Source organism: Acomys minous, assembly GCF_964271855.1.
Source record: "Acomys minous genome assembly, chromosome: 15".
Lineage (NCBI taxonomy): Eukaryota > Metazoa > Chordata > Mammalia > Rodentia > Muridae > Acomys > Acomys minous.
This window is the reverse complement of record NC_140497.1, coordinates 64,706,577-64,730,401: the sequence shown is the minus strand read 5'-3', so window position 1 is coordinate 64,730,401 and position 23,825 is coordinate 64,706,577. Positions and strand designations below refer to the sequence as shown.

At 37.3% G+C, this 23,825-nt stretch overlaps 1 protein-coding gene across 25 annotated transcripts in view; it reads right to left on the bottom strand.

Annotated features, from left to right (window-relative positions):
* Positions 1-23,825, bottom strand: part of ADGRL3 (adhesion G protein-coupled receptor L3) — a 737,803-nt gene that overhangs the window by 672,611 nt on the left and 41,367 nt on the right. For 23 of the 25 annotated variants that reach the window (XM_084758697.1, XM_084758684.1, XM_084758710.1 and 20 more), the window contains exon 2: positions 18,868-18,898. The exons of 1 other annotated variant lie outside the window; for it this stretch is intronic. The gene's annotated coding sequence lies outside the window, so the exon portion shown is untranslated. Of the gene's footprint in view, positions 1-9,309; positions 9,611-18,867; positions 18,899-23,825 lie in introns of those variants that run through there. One more of the 25 variants, XM_084758705.1, reaches the window with a different exon arrangement.

Sequence of the window (23,825 nt, the reverse complement as noted above, 5' to 3'; positions counted from 1 at the left end):
TATCAATGCATATTGACATATGCATTTTGCAAGGTTGAAGGGAGAAACATATTCCAAAATGCAAATTTTAACATCTGTAAGTTTTAATGTTTAAATTGGATCTAAGTTCAAAAAGTCATCAATTGAAACTAATTCTTCACATTATCTTACTCTTTGTGCCAGGGTCTCCCACTTTCTGGAAGTAACTGACCTCCACAATATGTTGTAATGCTTTTATCAAGAAAAGAAAAAAAAAAGCTCAGTTCAGCGCTTTCTGTTATTCTTCATTTTACAAGGCCATAAATTCAAAAACTAGCATGTGTTAGCCAGTTATCTCTTTTTTAATACTCCAAGAAAACTACTTAAGACTTTAGACTCTAATCTTTTATTATATACAGCATTTTGCCCATGGAGATTAGAGGTTGTTTACAACAGAAAATAAACCCACTGCATTCTTCTCCTGGAGTTCAAAGCCCCATGTACTTAACTACTACTACTTAATTGCACAGAAGAGATAAAAAGTAACTCCTGTTATTATAGCATGGAGTTAAAAAATACAGAAAAAAAAAGGCCGGAACAAGCACCGGGTTATGAAATCCTGCCACAGTGCAGGAGAAAAGTCCTTGAATAAAACCAAGTGGGCAATGGTCTGAATTGTGCATAAGATGATAAAAGTCATCAACAGAAAATGAAGTTTTCTCTGATCAAAATCCAGTACTCATTACTAGTTTTCAGCAAGCTTTTCCTTAGCAGATTCTAATTTCTCAGCAACTCAAAAATATTAATCAAGTGGACACAAATAATAAATGCCAATTCAAGAATTCTTTGAAAGCACAGAGTGGCTAGCAGTACTTGAGACGAATGAGTTTGTTTCCTTGTTTGTTCTTTTTATAGTTCTGTGGATCAATGACACGACTTCATGTGTGCCAGACAAACACACTAGAACTGAGCCATGTTCCTATCTCCCAAATGAGTATGTTTCGAGCCTTTAAGACGTCTCTCAAACTTTCCACAGTAAGACATGAAGATCCTGCTATTCCAATCCTTTCTCGCCATTTGTCTGCAGTAAAAGTTATGGTTGTACAGATGCCTGCCTATAGCCACGAAAGGCAAGATGCCTTTACTAACTGCATAATTAGCCAAATCTACCACCATGAACACTCCAGAGGCTTTTCATACAGTCACATATTGTTCCAAGGCATTCCCTATACTTGGAACACAGCGAGTCCCTTTCTCTTCTTCCACATTCTAAAGAATGCAAAAGATAAACAACAGAATTTTGGTACTTGCACTGTTCACCATGGGTCAAGTACACAACTGGAGATGACAACTCTCCGTTTTATTAAGAAACAGTGAATTTGACCACATTTCCTAATGCTCTCCATGCACAAGAGCTGCCCTCATGGATTAACCACTCGACACAGAAAGCAAAACTTTATGTACTCCATGCTGGATTTAAGTTTATTGTATACACATGGAAACAGCTGTAGAAAGGAAAACAAGAGGAGGAGATGGTTGATGGTAGGTGCACACAGCATCCTTCAGAGTTCATGTGTCTCACAGGCCTTTTTTTTTTCTATTACATCTTTCCAAGTGTGTAATTACTTCGAACAAAATCTAAATCTGGGTTTTGGTTCTTTACTACATTTGGCTATCTGTGATTCTGACTGTAGGGACAGTAGTTTAATAAAAGGTTAATTAACGCAGCTGTGGCCTACATGGAACGTTTTCTAGGCTAAGATGATTTCAGTTCAGCTCCCTGAAAAAAAAATCAGTTGACTGGAATTCTTGGCTTTCTCCCAGGCAGTTTCTTGAAAAGGTTACCAGCTTAATTGAATGAAAGCAGAGTCTGCAACCATCAACAATTATCTACAGAGCAATACTTGTTATTAGGCTGAATAAAATCAAAGGTAGAAACCAACCACAATTATTTTTGGAGCAGTTTCGTTCTTAATACTGGCACATTAAGTGCATGCGTGACTACTGTGAATTTTTCCTGAAAATCTAGTTTTTCCTGGCACAAAGACCCCACACAAAGATGTATGTATGTGAACAAACTACTAAAAATGGAGTTTATTTATTTAGAAACTATCACAATTAAATACCTAACGTGAAAGAAACAGGACAATCTACACAAAACTGGTATTTTATTTCAATTTATATTCTACCCAACAGCAATAAAACCAGCACACACTGCTGACGTCTGGTCACTTCTTTATGTTGAGTGTGCTTCTGGCCATTTAAGTACTTATATATCTACTTATGTCATCCCGGAAACACTTGCAGTTCATTTGGAGAGTGGATGTCCACAAATTTTCCTGTATCAAATGTGAAATGGCTAAATGTCATAATCAAACAGGCAGGGGACAGGTGGTCTCAGGATACAACATGCATCACTTAAGTATAGCTCTTTGGTTGAAACCACAGTGTGGACAATGCCACTCAAATGAATAAGATTTAGAAGCATGGATAATTTTCCTACTATACTGGGCTTAGTTGTTTTAAAACGTTTTCCCCAGTCTGCTCTATTAGAGATAACTATGCTATAACTGATACCCAATTACAGTTATTAAGAGGAGTAAGTCCCAACCATTAGGTTTCTCAAGTGTGATAGCAGCCCAAGATTTTGAATCCTAAAGTAAATTAAAACATTGCTTAAAAAGTTTAGCTGAGTAAATTAGATAGCATCTTTATAACAATGCTCAATTTTTATTAAATATTTTACATAATCTACAATTTGCTTTAATTTTTCCATTTGCCACAAAAATGTAGTAGGAAACATACAGTAGAAAACAAATAGAAGAATTTTTTTCATAATTTCACATTTGTGTAACTTAATTTTGCAACCTCTCTTTAATGACTAAATTTACCAAGATTGTATACAAGTATTTTTAAACAACAAAATTATGGTTTTCATATTTGTTCCTAGAGTCTAAACTCATCTAAGTATATAAAATTTCTAATACACCTGTACATTAGTTTCTAAAATTCCCCCCACAAAGATGATATGCTCCTGGTTAGATCAGAGATATTTTAAAGGCATTTCTCATGATTGATTTTCAGTAGCTTTTAAAAAAATTTTTCAATAAAAGCTATAAACCTATCAAAAGACAAAAATTATTCAAAGTCAGAAAAGACAAGAGTTTTTGATTCTTAGATGAAATGGTAGAAATATGCAATTTAAAATGAAACTAGATGGAGGAAGTTAAAGTCTTCAACCCTATTTTCTCTACTAACGGTAAATTCTCCTACCACTGAACAGTACAGAATATGTGTGTCTATGTACACATCAGAGCCCAGAATAGGGAAGATGATGGTAAGAATCCAGAAAGTTCTGGCTGCCATCCCACACAGGCTCAGTTTAGCATAAGACCTACCAAGGGTGATGACTAATGCATCGTTCAGAGAATGTAAAAGTAGATGTCGCCCACTTTAAAAAAAAATGACTAGGCTAGAGAATAATATGGTAGTGAGGTTAGTACTTGTTCCTGATAAAACTAAAACATACATGAGATAAAAGTAGCATTTGCTGAGAAACAGATTTCTAGTAAAGAAATTCAGACAGTGAGCATACTGGATTTCACACAAAATACATTAAGATATATAAACCAGATATAGATGTAGTATATTTGCATAATGTATTAGAGAGAAAAATATAATGCTGTAGTTGAAGGCTACCAGTCACACCACATGGTGTGACACTTATTTAAAAATGACTTTAGCTGTTGTATATTAAATCCAACCTTGATAGTTAAGTCTTGACTCCAGAGGACCTCTCTCAACATAGGATGAGGCTGAAAGTCAAACTTCTAAATATGCCATACCAAGCCCTTCTCTGATCTGTCTTATCAGTGTAGTGTCATCTTTCCCTAACATCTCTGGCAGCACTTGATGTCTGATGTCTGGACTGGCAGAACTCAGCTGTTTGAAAGAACAGTATCCTAAGCTGTGGATCTTCACATGTGTTCCCTTTGCCTCAAATACTTTGTTTTTATTCTTTGTATGACAAACGATACTGCCTTTCAGAACTCATTATAAATATTAATTCTGCTGAAAAGATATGTTATCTTTTCCTTCTCTGGTAGGCTTAGATATCTTAGCACTGTAACAATTTGTTACGTGATATGGATGGTCATTATTATTTAATTATTCACCTTTTCTTTGGGACCACAGTATATACACTCAACCAACTTCAAAATATCAGTAGTTTGAGTCCTTAAACCACCTTTGTAGCTCAATAGCTTTATATACTCTTCTCTTAAATATGAGTAAAGATATAGTTTAATTGTTTAATATTAAGAAACTCCTAAACAGATCTACAAATTAAAGTTAGTCAAATTTGTATGTTCCGTAGTATATGCTAGCCAAGTCATTCTGCCATGCACTTTTAGTGCAATTTATTTAAACTTTGTATAACCAGCCTGATGTTCAGATATATGGATATGAAAATAAAGTAACATTAAATATCTTTTCCAAAGTCAGAATGACACAGAGCTTCCAAAGTAATGTTCAATGCCACACTACGTACTGTCAGACTCTGGCACACTCTCTCTAACAGAAATTATACTCTTTAGTCTCAATATGTTGTTACTTACTTATGAACACGTGAATCAAGGAATTCCCATTGAAAAAGAAAGGAATGATTTGCACAGTCTTCTACATTTTACAATGTCCTGATTAAATGTTTTAATACAGGAAGACAGCAAAGTATTCCCAGTTCATTTTAGCCTGTATCTGTTCTGTCCCTCACTCATATAAAAGGATCAAATCACTAGGCTTCTGATACTCTGCAATCCTTTTGTACCTTTAGTGGTTTTTTTTTTAATTCCACAATCCATCTTAAACTATCTAAAACATACTGCTCTCTGCTGCTTGTCACCATATATGGTAATGTATATGGTATGTTTATCACATATTCTGATAGAATCATAAATGTCACATAGATACAAGTAAAATTTGAGATTCCATTTTGCATACTTCTTTGCAAGTCTCTGAAGCCTCTACTGTAGTCTTAGATATCAAATGCTGATTCAAATGTCTTCTAAATTGAGTCAAGAAGTAATGATTTTTGAAACTGTAGAAAAGGGAAATCTAATATGTCACACGGTTGTGTCTAGGAAGCCTACCTGAGTCTACCTTGATTTGTTTCATGGGATAATAGAATTTCCAACCAAATGTAGCATTTTAGCATATGAACAAGCTCAAAGGAAACAATGTGCAGGTCTTAGTGAAGGATGTAAAGCAAACATCCTTGACTTCCTCGTTTCAGTACGGCATTTTTTTTTCTGGCAACGTCACAGTTTAACTCGAAACTGTCTCACAGTTCCATGAGCCTTCAAGCTACACAAACATTGTGGAGATGAGGCAAAACTCCAGCCAGAGGGAAAACGTGCTGTGTTCAGTTTGTTTGGAACCAATTCTGAGTAGTAATGATTTCTTCAACACTATCGTGGCATTAATTTATACTTCTTAAATGATATTATGACACTAAGAGGATACTGGTAGAGGATGTTCTTGGAATATATATGGCATGAATCAGTTTTGAGATAAACCCAACTGACAGGACATATGTAATTAGCCATATTAATAAGATAACAAGGTTAATCAAGCTATGTTACAAACATTTGGAAAATACTTTGGATGAAACACTTCAGTTCCTATAAAGCGGTGATAATGTAATGAAGTTATCATGTTTTGATTGAAGTTTACTACAAGGTTAAAAGACATAGTGAAATTTTGGGAAAATTAAATTTCAATACTTGTCTTTTTTCCCCACACACAGTACCATCCATAACATACTCTTTTTATACTACCCTGTTTAATATGTCTAGACAATCCTAATAATTTTGAAATAGATTCTTCTTTCATGAATTTAATAGGCTCATCTGTCCACACAACATACACTTACTATCAAAAGATGATTTGTAACACACAATGAAACACAGCACTAGTTAAAAATCACGAATCCTCAAACTATTGTTTTAAAGCATCTTCTTTCTTCTACCCCAAAGGGGAAGCAACAGGACTTTTGCCATAGATTTAAGTGTTGGAATAAGATCAGTTTCTTGACATTATGATCTATTATGAACCACAAGGATATTACTCACAGAAGGGAAAATGTGTCCCTGATCCACTTTGGAATATGGATTTAATAAAAATACCACATCTCAATCCTCAGGAATTCAAGATATTGGAAAGGGGAAAAAAAACTATGAAAGTATTTGACAATGAACGTGCTTCTAAGACCTATCAGGAAAATTTGTTGTTGGTTTTACAGAATATACATTAAGATTTTTCAGGACACTATTTTGCTCAGCTAGAAAATATAGCACTATAAAATTTTCATGTGCTGATTAATGCTAAAGTGTGTGTGTGTGTGTGTGTGTGTGTGTGTGTGTGTGTGTGTGTGTGTGTGTTATGCAGAAGAGACCTCAAGCACAAGAACTGTGGGGATCATAATCTTGGAACCTTTGGAATAGTAACATTGCATTTGATTTTATAAATTGAAACTCTTTATCCATAAATATGAGACTACACACTGCATACCGTTCTACTGATCTGGCTTTGCTCTTTGGTTTTTTGTTTGTTTTTCAAGACAGGGTTTCTCTGTATAGCCACGGCTGTTCTGGACTTACATTGTAGACCAGGCTGTCCTCCAAAATCTGCCACTGCCTCCCTGAGCGCTGGGATTAATGGTTATCCACCACCATACCTGGCTTGGCTTTTCATATTTAATGTGATTTTAATCCTTGAAATCCCCAGTCTTCCTCAAAATTTATAAATTCTATAATTAGTAATCCAGTTAATCCAGCATTTGGGAGGCAGAGACATGTGGATCTCTGTGAGTTTGAGGTCAGCCTCGTCTACAGAGAAAGTCCCAGGAAAACCAGAGCTGCTACAGAGATAAACCCTATCTCAAAAAACAAAATAAAAAATAAATACAATAAAGCAAAATGGTGCTTTCCATCTAATTTGTTATTTACTAATACATAAGATTTGATACAAAACAAATAAAAGGCCAATCCTTGAAATTTTATCTTGAAAATATAAGTAACATTCTTAAAATATCAAACACTTTTATTGGCTAATGTGCAAGAAAAAATAAAAGATAACAATTTTAGTTCTACTGCAAAAAGAGAAAATTCTTATAGTTTCTGAAAATGCATTCAGTTTTGGATTTCTACTAACAACATAATAATTTAAAGCAATAGTCAAGCTTACTAATAATATAAAAGATGCACACATTTTGAGAGTAATGATTTATCAGCTTAAGACTGTGCAAAGCACAAAAACACAGCTGAAAGGCTGGGTAGAAGGCTCAGGATAAAGAGCACTGGCTGCTCTTTTAGAGAGAGAGAACCAGGGTTTAATTCCCAGTGCCCACATGGCAATTCACAGTTGTCTGCAGTTCCAGTTCCAGGGAATCTGACACCCTCACACAGATATACATGCAGCTGAAACACCGATGATCATAAAAATAATTTATTTTTAAAAATCTAAAGGCAGCTAAAATATTAAAATGAAATGGTTATACTGTCTCATGTGAAGACAACGACCACTTGAACAACAACAAGGTTAGTAAGTAAGCGGAAAGCAGAAAAAATACTTCTATCCACCGGACAGTATTCTAAGGGCCATGTCTGACTAACTGACTTACAAAATAGATACAACAATAACAGTTAATCCATGAAGGTACTAAAAGACTGAGGAAGACCACAAAGAATGCATATGGATGACTGAGACAACTGCATTTTCAACAGGCAAAAAGCAAGAGTGGCAAAATCCTCAAATTGCCAACAGAAGGGTCTTTGAAACTTCTCTAACAACTTACTAACTAGGAAAGAATTCCCAGCTTGCTCTGTGCTGTCTCGTGTCCATGAACCACAGGTTAATTCAAACCAAGTACTAGGAAATGCATAACATTGGGATAATGAGTGATAGTCCCGAGTTAAAGTTAAAAGTTAAATGTCTACCATGCATGCAATCAGAACATGCAATTTCCCCTTTGCTATTCTTCTGTATAACAGTAATGCTGATATAAAACTAAATGTGTTTAATAGACATTCATTTTTAAAAAACACAATTATTTCATCTCTTCCTGAGAATATAAAATAATAATTAAAAAATATTATCAGCAAGTATAACTTTTCCAAACCTATCAGATACATTCAACAGAAAAATGAGGAAGATAAATTCCACCTAGCTTCAACAAGGTAATTGACAGGATCACTTATGACAATGTTGTCTCTGAACTAAGGGACACTGAAATCAAACCAAACAGATGCGCTAGAGGTTTACGTGCACTATTTGCCAAAGTCCATTTACTGAATTCTAGGCAATTTGAGAATAGAGCTATGGCAGGTACTGTGTTTATGGCTGGTGGTACAGGCTCAACGGTGATATGGAAGGTCTGAACCTTTCCTCTTCCTACCTTGCTTCCTCCTTGCAAGGTTAAGTATTTTCACACCTCCATGACTGCCAGGATGTGCCGCCTTGCAACAGGACAAAAGGCAAGAAGGAAACTAATGGTAGAAGATAAGAAAAACAACAAAACTTTTTTTTTTTTTGATTTTTCAAGACAGGGTATCTCTGTGTAGCCTTGGCTGTCCTGGACTCGCTTTGTAGACCAGGCTGGTCTCAAAGTCACAATGATCCACCTGCCTCTGCCTCCCACATGCTGGGATTAAAGGCGTGTGCCACCACGCCCAGCCTTCTTTTTTTCTTATATGATTTCTAACCCAGGGATTTCATTGTCAGAAATCATATATACATGATTAATTAAATAATAAGCTTGATCATTGCAGAAACTCTAATATATTAGGCTGTAAATACTGTTAATTCTAATAGCTACTTCATGACAGAGTCTGTTAATAAGAGAACTCTCTACATTAAGAATTTTACAGGAATGAAAAACAACTGGATATCAATCGAGACTTCTACAATTGGCAAATAAATTAGCAGGATTTGGTATCATTCCGACAGCCCATAACTTCATCCTTTAATGTGTGGGTCACTATATTTTTGGGGTAACTGAGGCTACCTTCCATCTATCATGCATCCCGTTCTTTCATAGTAAAAAAATACAAGAGTATTAGAAGCAATAAGAAGGTCAAGAAATTAAAGATAATGGAAACCAGCAGTGCTGAAGCATCAAGAGCAGGAACAGTGCTTTAAACAAACAAATAAACAAAAGCTAATAAACTGAACAAATAAATGAAGGGATTTAAATGGATGAAGGGTGGCTGGCTGGCCAAAGAGAATAGCTCTGTCGGACACAATGGCACATTCTACAATCCCATCGTTCAAAAAGCTGAGGCAGTGAAATCTTACATTTCAGACCACATAGAGCTTCATAGCAAAGTTCTTCAGGTGGAGAGTGGCAGGTGTGACGAGTTCAAAGTGTGGGTGACCAGGAGATCAAGTTAATTCTGTATGCCTGTCAACCAGATGTTGATTTAGGACATAAAAATTTGTTCATGAACTTAAAAAGCATGGTAGTGGCTGCTTAACTACTAAGGGATTTTTGTCAAAATCCAAGAATAATTATAGCTTCCAGGCATGTTCACACTTGTACAACTCTGCAGTTCAGAGTGAGTGAAAATCCCCGAGGGGTGGGACCTATTACCAGGGAACAATGCAGTGGTTCACAACTGAATGCCTATCATCTCCCTCCCTCCCTCCCTCCCTCCCTCCCTCCCTCTCTCTCTCTGTCTCTGTCTCTCTCTCTGTCTTTCTCTTCTCTCTCTCTCTCTCTCTCTCTCTCTCTCTCTCTCTCTCTGTCTCTCTGTCTCTGTCTCTCTGTCTCTGTGTGTGTGTGTGTGTGTGTGTGTGTGTGTGTGTGTGTGTTTCCCTGCGTCTCTGTGTCTCTCCTCCCCTCTACCCCACCTTTCTAGCTTTTCTTCCTCTCTCTCTTATTCAAAATTTAAAACATGGACAAATAGCATTAAGTAGATGGAATAATTGATAGAAAACTGTGGGCTTCTGGTTTATAAAAGTCAATCTTTGGATCTGGGGACAGGAGCACCGTATCTACCTCACTCATTAAGGGCATATATTTGAGGATTCAGAATCTAAGATTCTATCTTCACCAATCTCAAAGGTCAGACTGACTCTCCTGTAGAAATGGGAGTGAAAGATAAACTATGCAGTCAACATTTCCTTACCGGGCCTTCGTTCTGAATGTAAGTGATGTCTTGCAGCTCGGAAGAAAGGATACTTTGAGGTTGAACAGTGGTTGAGACAGGAAGGGCTGATAGCAGAAAAATTTCCCAATTTCTAGAACCACTAATATTGATGACATCTCTCAATGGTTTATGTTACACTTGGCAAACACATTACTTAGATTCAGAATTATGCTAGGTTAAAAATAGAATTAGAACCTTAATAATAGAAAAGTATTCAGTCTTTTCTTAGTAATTTAAATCTACAAAAGCTCTTGGAAAACAACTGGTTTAACTCTAAGGTATGTAAGAATTTATAGCTTTAAAGATAAAATTCAAGCCACGCCTTAATTATAAATTTAAAAATGATTCTGTAATATTAAGAAATAACCTAATCTGTAAGTCAAGTGGTATTGATTGGGAAGGTCTGGTGTATATATTCGATCTAAGTGCACACACATATGCTTGTACTGAGCACATAAACACTGTCCTGCCATCAAAAACTAGGCTCTTCCTCATTGTGTAGGCTCTCAAGCCTGTAACCCAGTCAGGAAGCTTTAATGAATACTCACGGGGAACCCACAGCACAAAATATTCCCTGGCCTATTTGGAAATGAGACAACAGTCCCTCTTGGAATTAAATCTTTGGTGCAAAGATTTTCCTGTCGTTTTTTCCCAGCAAATGAGTATCATGTTCACCACTGGAGAGACAACACCAGTTACTTACCTCCAATGAGTAGACGATTAAACTCCCATGAGGTTTGAGAAGGTCAGGGAGCCGCATAATGAATGTGCTATTCATAGTGCAAACACAAAAGTAAGAACCACATAAACAGCGAATCTTTGCAATTTGGGATACTCAGCCACCGCCCCAAAAAAAAAAGAAAAAAAATAAAGTTTTGTGCATTTATCACAATCATTAACATTATTTTCTACCTCTGCAAAATTCTGAAAGGCCAATTTTTGATTGCTGAGGAAGAACAAAATTTTTTCCAATCATCTTTAGGCAAATATCCAGAGACAATGGCCTGTAGAGCCCTGTTTAAAGGTCCAATTAGGTTTTGAGGAATCGGGAGATTCTCCAAAGATTTACAAAGTTAGCTCACAGAAATTAGTGTAAGCGACTCAGCCTGAAATGAGTAACCAAAAAATATGTGTGAAGTGAAGTGCGTCAGCCTCAGTGTCCTCATCTCCCCCTGAGTGGAAGTGTGTGGAGAAAAGGCAAATTTACCCTGACTATGCAGATCAATTTTAGATACCTATTCACACAAGACGCTCCAGTGTGAGGTCACTTGATCTCATTGGTAGTTAATAAAAAACAGAATTCAACATGTTATTCAAACAAATGTGTTTTCAGATGGGTTAAAAGGAGAAAGGGAGATAACAGACTTACTGAGCAAAAGAGAGTACCACCTAAATATGAATATATTTCCTTTTGCTTTTGTTTTAAATATGTTCTTAATAAACCTCTTACTGCTATAATAGCAGCATTGTTAAAACAAACAAATAAACTATCAAAACTATCAGTAATTCATCCAAGAATGTAATTAACTTGAAGGTTTGAGACAACTAAAATCCCAACAGAAAACGTCCAGGACATAGAATGACCAAGTGAGCTATTTATTAACTGAGTGAGTTGACATGCTGCAGCCTCCACATCAATGACAGGGATCACTTTGGAAAATTAATGAATTACATCTGAATTAGAACTACACCCTTACCAGTAGACATAACTTAAGAATAGACAATCACTGCCATACAAAAATTGAACTCACTTAAATATTTCTTTATAATGAACTTGGCATTAAAACTGCATCAAAAAAATAGAACAAATGAAGCTGGGCAGTGGTGGCCCATGGCTTTAATAGCAGCACTCCGAAGGCAGAGGTAGTTGGATCTCTTTGAGTTTTGAGGCCAGCCTGGTCTACAAAGCAAGTCCAGGAAAGTCACAGATACACAGAGAAACCCTGTCTGGAAACAAAACAAAACAAAAACAAATGTATCAACGTTCCTTTTGTTTTTCAAATCTTTAGAGAAAGCACTTAGAGGAATTGTGTAGTGATACACAGTCAGTAAATACAGTGACAGAATAGCATGCTTCCTTTCCTTATTAGCTGTTACAATGTCTACAGCTTCTTAAAGTGAAGGAATACCTATAATGAGCCTAGATGTCTGATACTGTACTACGTACTTTAAAAATAGGCAACTTGTTCTTTATTAAAGCCCTAGTAAGATAAACTTACATAAATGAAAATTAAAGCTACCCTCATGAGACCTACGATAACTTTTCAAGTTCAAACTAATGTTTATAACCCTAGATCTGTAAGTGTACAGTTCCAAGATTAACAAGAATAAAAGCTACACTTATATTATCCTTTTCACTAAGGACTTTAACTTCCTGCATATATCACATGAATACTGGATAGAGGGTATTATATTTTTCAGAATAATTTATGGGGAAAAGTTAAAAAATAATTGGTGCTTATTCCATTCATCCCTGTACAACAAGCAGATAGAGGACCTTGATATGTCTCCAAAGTGTCTGACACTGGAGTCTCCTCATGAACTCTAACTTTTGTGTTCTTCTTGGCTTCCATTAGCTGGACCCTGAATATTCTAATAAAGAAAATATGGCAGAAATGATGCTATGAGTCTTCTGAGGTAAAAGCATCATATATCACGCATTTTTTGTGGTCACCTGGGATGACATCTAAATGTTTCCTCCTCCAAGCACAGATGTCAAACTGGTAGAACTCCAAACCACAGGGAGTGACCTCAAGTCCATACTCTAATCAGCTCAACTTAGGCCCAGTCCTTACATCAACACATCGCAGAAACAAGCATGTGAATAAAAGAACCTCTAAATGATTCTGCACCCCAGAAATCTAAAACACACAAGCATGTTGACTACTTCCCTCCACCATTTCAGAGTCATGCCCTTTCACAATTCTACACACATGTGACAAGAACAAACTAGCTTGTGTTCTGTGTCACCCATAACTTTGGGGATATTCTGTTATGAAGCAACCGGTAAAAAAAAAAATGATCTTTCCTAGGGCCATTTCTATGGTAGTGACAGCAGCAATAGCAGAGTGGCATGCTTAACGATCTGCCTGCCAGATATAACATTAACACTTTCCATGAATAATATCTCTGTATATGTCCCATAAAACATGCACTGAAATATTCTTATCTTCTAAATAGGAACACTAAACCCTTGTAAGACCATGTAGCTACTAGTGTCCTAAAGGCTAGGGGTAAAAAAAAAAATCAGAATCAGGATCCTTTTCGTGTTACACTGGGGAACTCCACAATTAGTAACATAGTACGTGGAAGAAACACACGCGTGCTCAACTGTGTTAACGTGTCCCTAAATTCTCTTGCTGTCTGGATCATCTACTGGAAGTGGGTACACCTGAATAAGCTTTCGTCTTTAGAAGTGGAGGAAGACAAATGGCAATCTCAGGCAGCAGAAACAGACGGTATGAAGTGTAGCAGCGCCGCAAAGCCATAGCGTTACCACCTATAGACGCCAAACAGCAAAAGGTGAGTATGTGAACGTCCTGGAGTGAAGGGGACCACAATCAATACTTCCTTAGACGGATGAAGGACCTCAGATTAGCCAATGGAACTGTTCCTTTCACGAAGACACAGTCCAATCACTCGCCCAAGGTCTATGCACACTTCCCAAAAGAGCATTCGGCTCCCTTAGTTACAGCGATTTGTTTCCATGATATTAATTATCCCTTTGTTAAATCTTTCTCCAGATCACAGAAATGATGAATACCCCATTCTCAGTTCTCAGTGCACATAACTTGGGAGGAAAATGACGACACTGCATTGTAAGGCATTACGGAACAGAGAACAGGTACAGGTACCACTTGCAAAACAAAGCCCATCTTAGACCCTAAAAGTACAAGTTCACAAGCTAATGGGGTGGGGGCGGCCATCGTCAGGACAAAAAGACTTGAGACATCTGTGGTTTTCATGTCCTAATGATAAACAAACTGTGTTAAAGTAGCCATTGTTGTCTTTCTAAGTCCTTATACACTAACCATGAGGATGGCACAGTTTTGTCCACTTGAAAGACAAGGAAACTGAGACCAGACTATAGAGTTCATCAAGCACAGGAGCAAGGATCATGACGGCAAGCTGGACCTACCCTTTTCCCAAGGAACTCACCAAGGACATGAGCAAGGGCTGCAACAGCTACATAACTAATATACCACACTCCCTTCTGGTTATTTAATGGACAATACCCTAAGCTAAAGGAACCCACCTCCCACTCTCCCATTTGGGACCTGAAGCTGTATTAAGAAGTGAAAGAGAATCATCCTAAGCATTTGCACAGAATTTCCTGGAAGGTGCTGATTCAGCTATAAAACACATTCCCATTTCCTCTCCATTCTGCTTCCTTCCCGCAATATGGGATGCAAAGAAGACAGCTATTACGCCAGAAGCTACTCACTTCATGATGCTGAGAAGTAAAGGCACAGAAAACATGTTAAAGAAAAAGGAGAATACAACAGCTATAGTCTCTGAAGATCATGGTGACAGCCCAGAGCCACAAACTGTTCACGACTGAACTTCCTTTTAAAAAGAACAGAAATACATTTCCAGGCTGTTTAATTCTTTAATATGTTTGCAGTTTTGGTAAATGCCAAGAGACACAATTAAACATTATGAATGGGCTTTACAGGGGGAAAAATGCTGCTCAAAATATTCAAAGCTCCAAAAAAATAATTCAATTTATACCTAAGAGCAAACTGCATCTTATCTCATCCCAAAAGAAACCCATAGTTCATTTTTTCAGGATGAATGTGTCAATGCAAAGACAGGCACAAGGAACCTCATTGCTCAAAGTATATGATACTGCTTGGATCATAGTGCAGGCAAAGGGAGATGGGTAAGGGAGCTCAGGGAAAAAAAATAGAGGAGCCAAGGAAGAATGAAAATTGCTACAGTTAGCTGATGCCAAGCTGTATGCTGTGCACGTACAATACAATGAAGTGAGAAATTCTACCTATTATTTACACAGTGACAGATAAAAGAAAATGAGGCGGAGCTCGATAAACAAGCTCTCCTCTAAAGTAGATTTAGACAGTATTCATCCCCTTCTTTTCAGGCCAGGAGAGCCTGCTTAGCTGCGACTGTGAAATAAATTCCAGCCTCAGAACATTTTCGAGGAGAAATAATGTTCAAAATGGGCTCAGGCTTTCTTTTTCTTCTCTTTGAAATTGATTAGGTGTAGTTGCTGATGAAAAACTGGTTGGTGTCTCAAAGACGAAAGGGTATTTTTAGACAAACACAAAATAGCGAAATTTAAGTTGTCCAAATAGCAAGAATACTGAAGATTTTTGACTTCATACTGTGGCTGGGAGCCATTATAAATACCTACAAGTCATACCATATGAAGTTTTGATATGTTATCAAATTACAACCAAAGACAACTGATAGTTTAATATTAACTCAGCATTTTCTCTTAAATCCAACTGATTACAAAACAGTAGTGAATTTTGTTTCTTAGGCTACCTTCAAGAAACAATAAATGGACTAAGACGGCAGAAATAAAATCACTGACGAGTGCTTCGGAAGTAATAGACATTAGATTCCGAGCTGGAAAGAAATGTTACATAAGCAGTAATTTAATTTAACTTCTCAATTTAAGGCATGCCTGCTCACATGCAACTCTCTGAAATGAAGCATTTCAACAACTCACCGTGAGTCGGCTTTAGAAGGTAATCTGAAAAATCTATAAGAGAGCCAAAAAACTTTCCTCTGTAACAGCACTTTCCCTAACTGCTAAGATACAGAGACAGGCAAATGAGAATGATTCCACTCAGCACGCCACTGTTCCTGAATTGATGGCATATTAATACTCATTCAGAATTTTGGTATCTTTTTTTCTATCTAAAAAAAGACATAATGATTACTCAACACTTGAGAAATTTTTAACTACCATCACAACTGATACAGATCACTTATTTACCGAAGGTTTACATCCCCTTTGTTAAAAAGCTCTATGCCTCTTGAGCTTTCAGAAAAGAATGAGATATTATTTATAGAATCTATGCTACACATATCATCATACAAATACATCTTGGTGTGTACTTAGGAAAGCACTCAGGACAGCTCTTTATGAAAGCATCATCAGGCTGCCCCAGGGCATCTCTTCATGTGCTGCGGCCACTACCGCATCTTCCTGCTGCACTTTATGTGCCAATTATTAGCTAGAACAAGTCAGCTTTAAAAAGGGGTTGTTTCAAATACACTGGAAGCATATTTTCATTATAAGTTTATTCAAATATATATAAATTCAGGTGTCTTCTTGTATAAAGAAAATCTTGTACTGTTATATTATCACAAATATTATTTGTTTGGAAATCAATATATTAGTATAGTAAGCATTGTAAATTTGTGTCAGGTTATATACTATGAAGTGTATCTTTCCCATAAGCATATGATAAATGTTGGTGCAGTAAAACTAGTAACTCTATTAATAGCAAGAAGAGCTAATTTCTATTTTGAGTCATTAGCAGTCATACAAACACTGAAATCTCATTTAGGAAGAACTAATGCTATAGTGTAAAGTGGGTTATAAAATTGGCTAAATGAAAGCTATAAACTTCATAGTTAGGGAGCAGTAAGTCTCTTTCACGTTGGATAGAACAAAATAAAATCTGCATTAGACCAAGATGTCATAGTAAGTCAATGACGTCAAGTCCCGAATGAAATATACACTGTATTTTCCAGTGTATAAGACAACTTTTTAACTCCCCTGAAAAATTCTTGCCAAAGTTGGGGGTCATCTTATATGCCTGGCACTTATCCACCGCTTGCTTCCCCTGGTTTCCTATGTCCTGTGCATATAGTGGGGGCTGCTGTGGCCGATTTCCTGCTCTGTGGGGGTATATGAGGAGGGAGGAGCAAGCTTCACACAACTTCATGTACCTCAAGGTGGAGAACATAAGTGTGGACTGGCTCTCCACCAGAACCCACCCATTTGACTCCAAGGGCTGTGTGTCTTCTAGTTGAGTGTGAATCGCACCTTAACAGGGCAGTGTAGGCTAGCACTGGCTGTCTGCTGGCATTTAATAAAGCGTCTGGCTGTCTGTGCCCTGCCGTCAAATAGACACATGCCCCAGTCTGCTGTGCAGAGTGTGCATTGGAAGAGGGGTAGTCTTATACGGTGAGTAGATTCCATGCTCTATATTTTAACTGGAAAAGTTGGGGGTTGTCTTATATGCCCAGTTGTCTTATACACCATGAAATTATGGTATATGTAAATAGAAATGTATGATGAAACCAAGAAAACCCACCCACATGACAACAAGTGCTCTTTGGGTTTGTATGTTTTGTTTTAAATAAAGTATACCAATTAACGGTCCTTAATATATGGAAACATAGCAATGGATAAATTCACTGCTGACATCTGATATATTGTCAGCCACCACCAACCTTCCCCTATAATTGGCCCAATTATTCGCTACTCTATCAAGAGCTCTTCTTCCCTATCACCTGTTAAAAAAACAGAGAGCAGCTGAGCTGTTTTACAAATAAGGGGCTTGGGTTTTCAAGGCAGTGAGGGAGCAGAGTCAGAAGCTGTTGGCAGCTGTGAGGCAAGCTCAAGAGCTCCACCCTTTCCCTACAGGAAAAAAAAAACAGTCAGCTGTTGTCTCAACAGGTGGCAAGTAGCTGATGAAAATAAGGAATTAAAAGAATTGTAGATTTCATATACAGGATATCCATAGTCAGGGGGCAAAAAGACAGTAACATTAAAAGCTGTGATAAGAATGTGAAAGAAACACAAAGGAAGTTAATGATTGATAACATACAAAACCTAACAAACTGTGGCCAGATCGGCTTCAGATATTATGGAATCCAATAACCTGAAATGTCTTTTCAGAAATATGGTCTAGAAAGTGTTACTATCATATCAGAAAGTAAGGAAGCAAAACTATCATTTCAACTACTTCCTCTCTCTCCCTACTTAACGCTATCGCTGTGTTCAAAATAAAAACAGGAAGGCATTGTGACAGAGTTTCAGATGAGGGCACTTGCTTGTCTAGCAGGAAGCATTTTGTGGATGACATTTTTACAGGCACTGATCATTTAGCCAACCAGTGTAGTGTGGACCATGTTCCACACCATCATCAAATAAACAACTGGCAAAGCACGGGCATGGGCCTTCAGTAATTTCATGTAACACCTTCCCTAATGACCATACTGTGACTGGCACATCAAAACAGCACAAAGAAAGTAAATCACTGTCTCAGAGATTATGCCAAGGGAAGGGGTATGCAAAAGCAAGCCACAGACTGCAAAACTTAGTAAACTGAGGTAGCAGCCAGTGCCTACTTAAGGATGACTAGGCTTCCTTTATAAGGAAACCTTTTATAAGAGCATTTCAGGAAAAGAACCAGCACATGCAAACACAAAGAACATGATAGATGAGAAAGGGAGCAGACAGGGAGACAGGAAGGATTTGCTGACTAGCACTCAAAGGTTCAGCGAAGGCTGAAACCCTTACATGTGTAATAGCACTGATCCACACGTCTGTCTGATTTTTCTTCCACTGTCCTTGACAGTCTGTCGAAAGGAGCCAAAGGAAAGAGCAAAACTGAACGTGCTTCAGATAGAAGAGGCTGAGAAGCAGAGAGAGAGAGAGAGGGAGGAACACAATGCCCAAGATGCTACTTCTTCACCAGGCACTGCACAACCCACTCACCGGTTTTCAGGACGGCTCTTCAATCCAGCATCTGCAGAAGAGTAAGGAAAAGAAGAGGATTATGTGGAGAAATGCCCTACTTTTATTAAACCCTTCACTTATCTCTAAGCAAATTAGTACACAGAACCAAAAAAATCTGAGTTTAAAGCTCACCGTGCAAACATGAGTACGTAAACAAGAGCAGACAAAGAGAGAGAGGCACAGAAATCACAGCAGCCATGTCATCAGGGCACACTCAAACGCACTGTAAAGACTGTCTTCATGCCCACCACTGCTGGCTACTGTTCAGACCCCATCCTAGGTCGGCTGGAACTCCAAGTTCTACGGAGGAAGAAACTGTTCTAATGGGGGCTGGTTCCATTTGTATGTCTCCAGTTACCCACCTCAGGGAATAGCCATCTTGATAAAGCAAGAAATGGCTGTACTTTACACAAGCCTTCCTTCATTGCATAACAACCTTATGAAATGCTAGTTCAATTTTCTCATCACCAGAAATAAAAACTCATGTAAAAGAGCATAAATTTATATATTTACACATGCCTATATCTGTGTAGAAAGGAAAATAAGAATGTCCAATTTATAATTCTTGTTTGCTAGTAATGTAGATCTTGTAGAAAAGGAATCTGCATCTTGCTCATAATTTTGTTCAAATGACATTTTTACTTAGATTCTATCAAATGGTTATTTATATAAACAAAACTTTTTTAGAAGTAAAAAATGTGCGGAGAGTAGATGACCTGATATGCAAGCTTAATCCACACCGCTCTACTGGAAGATCAATAAAAAAAACAAGCCCTCCCCTTTAATCATATTTACTACTACATAAATCCGTGTTTACTGGAGACAGCTATTAAACTTTCACAGATAAAGGTCTCAAACTGAACTCTATAACCTGCAAACTTTCATTCTATAAAATATGACAGCCTGGGAAAGTTAAGCAGATCTGATTGTAATGAAAGATCCTAGTCTTTGCATTCTGTCAAGTAATGGTATATTTAAAATGCTATACAAATTTAGCTTACAATAGAGAAAAAAAGTTAATAAATCCATGGACAGTAATTCACTATAATATTACAACAACAGTTAAGTTAAGCTGAAAAAAAAAATCAGTCCTAATAATGTAGTTAGTTTTATTAGATGGCATAGGGAAACAATATCTTTAACTGATCTTACAATGACAGTGTTAAAATCAACCTAAGTTTCATTCAAAATCAGACACAATAGCCTTTTAATATTACTTGTCAGTTTCCACGGACACAATTTTTATTAAGAAAGAGGACCAAAACTGTGTTATTAAATAGTTTCCTTCAAAATAAAATAAAGTCTTTAATGAAATGTCAGTTTTAGAAATAAAAATTTCTAACTTAACTATTACAATGATGTTCATTTAAACATAAGCTGCTTATATTCATACTGTTAGAGGATTGCATTCTTCTCTCATGCTCAAACTTCTCCCAAGAGAAATAAAACAGTAGGTGATTTCTTCATTCATTAGTTATCAATGCCCATGAGAGGAGAAATTACTTTATGGAGAGACCTTGAAAGTTTGTCACTGATGTCAATACTCTTCAGTTCAGCAAAAGAATGGAATTAAATGTCAAGTCACACATGACTTAAATATGTCCTTGCTTCAGCTTGGATTAACTTTCATCTTGAGGGAGGAGCGTATAGAAGGCCATTTGACACCAGGTCTAGACTGAGTCTGTGGCTGAGGTCTGCTACTTGTAGATCGCTTAGTTTAATCATCAACTGATATTTTTATTTATTTCCCATTTGTTTTGAACATCAAACCTTTATACCAATACACAGAAGGGACACAGGGGCCTTACCAACTCACTTGCTGGAACGTTGCTTATCTATAGCTATCCATAGTTAGTCTCACCTCTTTTGGTGACTATTCAGTGAGTTGCCTTATCGAAACTATTTCCCCTCAGTGTTCCTGATGCTATTTACAAACTTAGTATACCACTTTCCTTTTTCCAACAGACTCCTTAAACCCAGGTCCATACACTAACTAACATGCCTAGGGAGAGTGTCTTACATGCATAAACTCTTCAATAACTCAATCATAAATTTGCTTCTCAAATTCAATCAGAGCTGATATCTACTTTAATATTAACCTAAATACTAGCATCCAAGAATGTATTAATAAGGTAGTAAGAGCATGACAGTCTTTGAAAATGAAAGCCCCTGTATATTCTGTTTACCCAAGAAATAAAAGCACATTTCTAAGCAGTTCAGTGGAAAACTGTTTGCCAACAGCCTTCAGGCAATAATAACGTATTCTGGGAGTTTCTCTGTTACTGTCTTCACTGTTGGTCTAATGTTCATGAAAATTTATACAATTGCTTCACTGGGAAACTCCTTGGTGACACATCCAGACCTAGTTTTTTTTTTGGGGGGGGGGTCGCTCCTGACATTAATCTTAAGGCCAAGCTAACATAAAGGTCAACAGTCACTGTGTAAAGTATTATATGTGCCCTTTTGTTTCAAATATAAATCAATATATAAGAAAAATGGAATAATTCTGAAAAGTTATGGAGATTCCCAAACAGCTTACAGGCTTCCTTATTGCAATTAACACTTGTGTGTTTAAGAAACACTGGAGCACAACCTAATCTTTCTGAAAGACATCCGTTCACCTCATTTAACACTGAACACCAACTACAAGCTTAGTCCTCTGTGGGCAATGGATATACAACAGTGCCACATAATAGATTCAATCATCTTCTTACTGAGTGTACAATAGGCATGGGGAGCCAAATATTAAACAGATAATGAAGCAAATAAAATGAGAAAGTGCTGCCTGGGAAACAGGGTGGGGTGAGAGACGGTGCCCTGGGTAAAGACAAGAGTTTGTGTAGAGGCAGAGTATAATAAATCCCAAGGGAAAGAACACTAGGAGGCCTCAACTGGAGTTTGTGACAGAAGCAGTAATGTGCAAATAAGCACAAAAACAGAGGCAGAAGCCAGCATTTGGGCCATTTGGGATTATACTCAAAGAATAATAGAACGAAAGGAAGTACATGACCAGTAATACAGTACAAAAAAAAACACAGCAAATACCAAAACAATGTATTGTGCTCCGAGATGCACTATGCAACATGTAGCATATTTTTTACCAACCAAACAACAGTAAGCAAAGCAGTGCAATAGAGCATCCAAACTGCAAGAATTGATGGACTATCTTGTTATGCTCTCAGTAATAGATAGCTAAAACATCAGAAGATTCAGATTTAAAAGAAATGTGTGTGAGAATTCACCAACCAACTCAAAGTTCATTTTCTGAGTTTCTAAATAACTTGCAAATTCAATATGGAAAGTACAGTTGGAAAGTGTGTTCTTTCCAACATCAGATATAAAAACAAGCACTATTTAAAAAGCAATTCTAAGGCAATTATAAATTAATCTGTGCAAGCAGGGAACTGATGAAAGTAGTTCAATATGTCGATGCCTAATTCAAAAATCTACAAGGTGTTCAAATTTCTAATAATGTTAACAAAGAGTCTTTGCTTATCAGTCAAGGTCTTCTGGAATCCCGACTGGACCACATAATCTTTTTTAAAGCATCAACCCTAGATGTTCATAGAAACATCTAACACAATCTTCTCTGTCTTTCATAATTTTAGTAACTCTGAGAATTTTGTGCTATGAAATGAGACCATATTCGTCCCCACTCCTCCTCTAACTCTTCCCAAAGAGCCACTCCCATCTCCCCAGCCCCTCTCACCTACTTGCCCTCCTTTTTCTCTTTCTCAAGCAACTCGCCAAGTCAAATTTGTGCCCCTCAGTCCAACCCAGAGCCATGGCTCCCCTTCTCCCAGAAGCAATCTTCTTTACCGAACCTCAGTGTTATACACAATACAGACAGAATGATCCCTGAGATTTTTCCTGCCAGCTCTTCTAACCAAATTGATGTGTTTCTGTTTCCAAATAATGTTTCAAAGAGTGACAGAAGACATCTTATATTGACCTCTGACCTACATACATACACACACATGGGAGCACATGTACATATACCATACATACAAACAAAGAGAAAAAAGAATTAATGGACACATGTCTGGAAAAAAGGGAAGGAGGGAGGGAGGGACGAAGATAGAAATAAAAATAGATAGATAGATAGATAGATAGATAGATAGATTACAGACCCTACAGAAACATCTTTATCAGCTCTAGGTGTCAATTAAACTTCCTTAAATCCTGCTTTGAAATATATGGTCCATTAATGTGGAAAACACAGCTCAGCAGGCAGGTCTTATTTCAACATTAATAAAGTAAGAAGAAAAGGAATGTTGAACAATCTGTCCTGCTTTACATATGTTCCAGGAAGGTTTACATTGACAAGTGGGTGATATTCTCTATTACACTTGTGGAGGGTTGACACTCAGTGGCAGAGTGCTTGCTGGCTATGAGTGAGGCTATGTTTTCTGTTCTTAGTATCTCCAAATAAAGGATAAGAAAATGCACAAATGAGAACACAAATCTTGCAAGATCAGAAAAACAGTCTGCATTGGAGTCTAAGAGCCAGTGAGGTTATAAGGAGGGGTGTCTTTAATGTTGGACAAGATATGAAAGCCGAGCCTTGAAAACTGTGTGATGAAGCACACTAGAAGGCGTCTAAGAAGCTGGCTGAGATGGTGCATGCCTGTGGTCCCAGCACTGAGAGGCAGAGGCAGGAGGATCTCTGTGAATTCAAGGCCATCCTGGTCTATAAATCAAGTCCAGGACAGCCAAGCCTATATACAGAGAAACCCTGTCTCAAAAAAACAAACAAAAACAAAAACAAAAAAAGGATTCTGAAAAAGTAGCCAGAATATTCTTGCTTTTCTTCTTTCTAGCCAGAACTATGTTTGTTTTCTGCCATAGGAGGACACAAACAGTAACTCTAGAATCCAGGAGGAGCCCTCACTAAAGTCATAATCTCTAAACCAGGTGTGGTAGCACAGGCCTGGAAT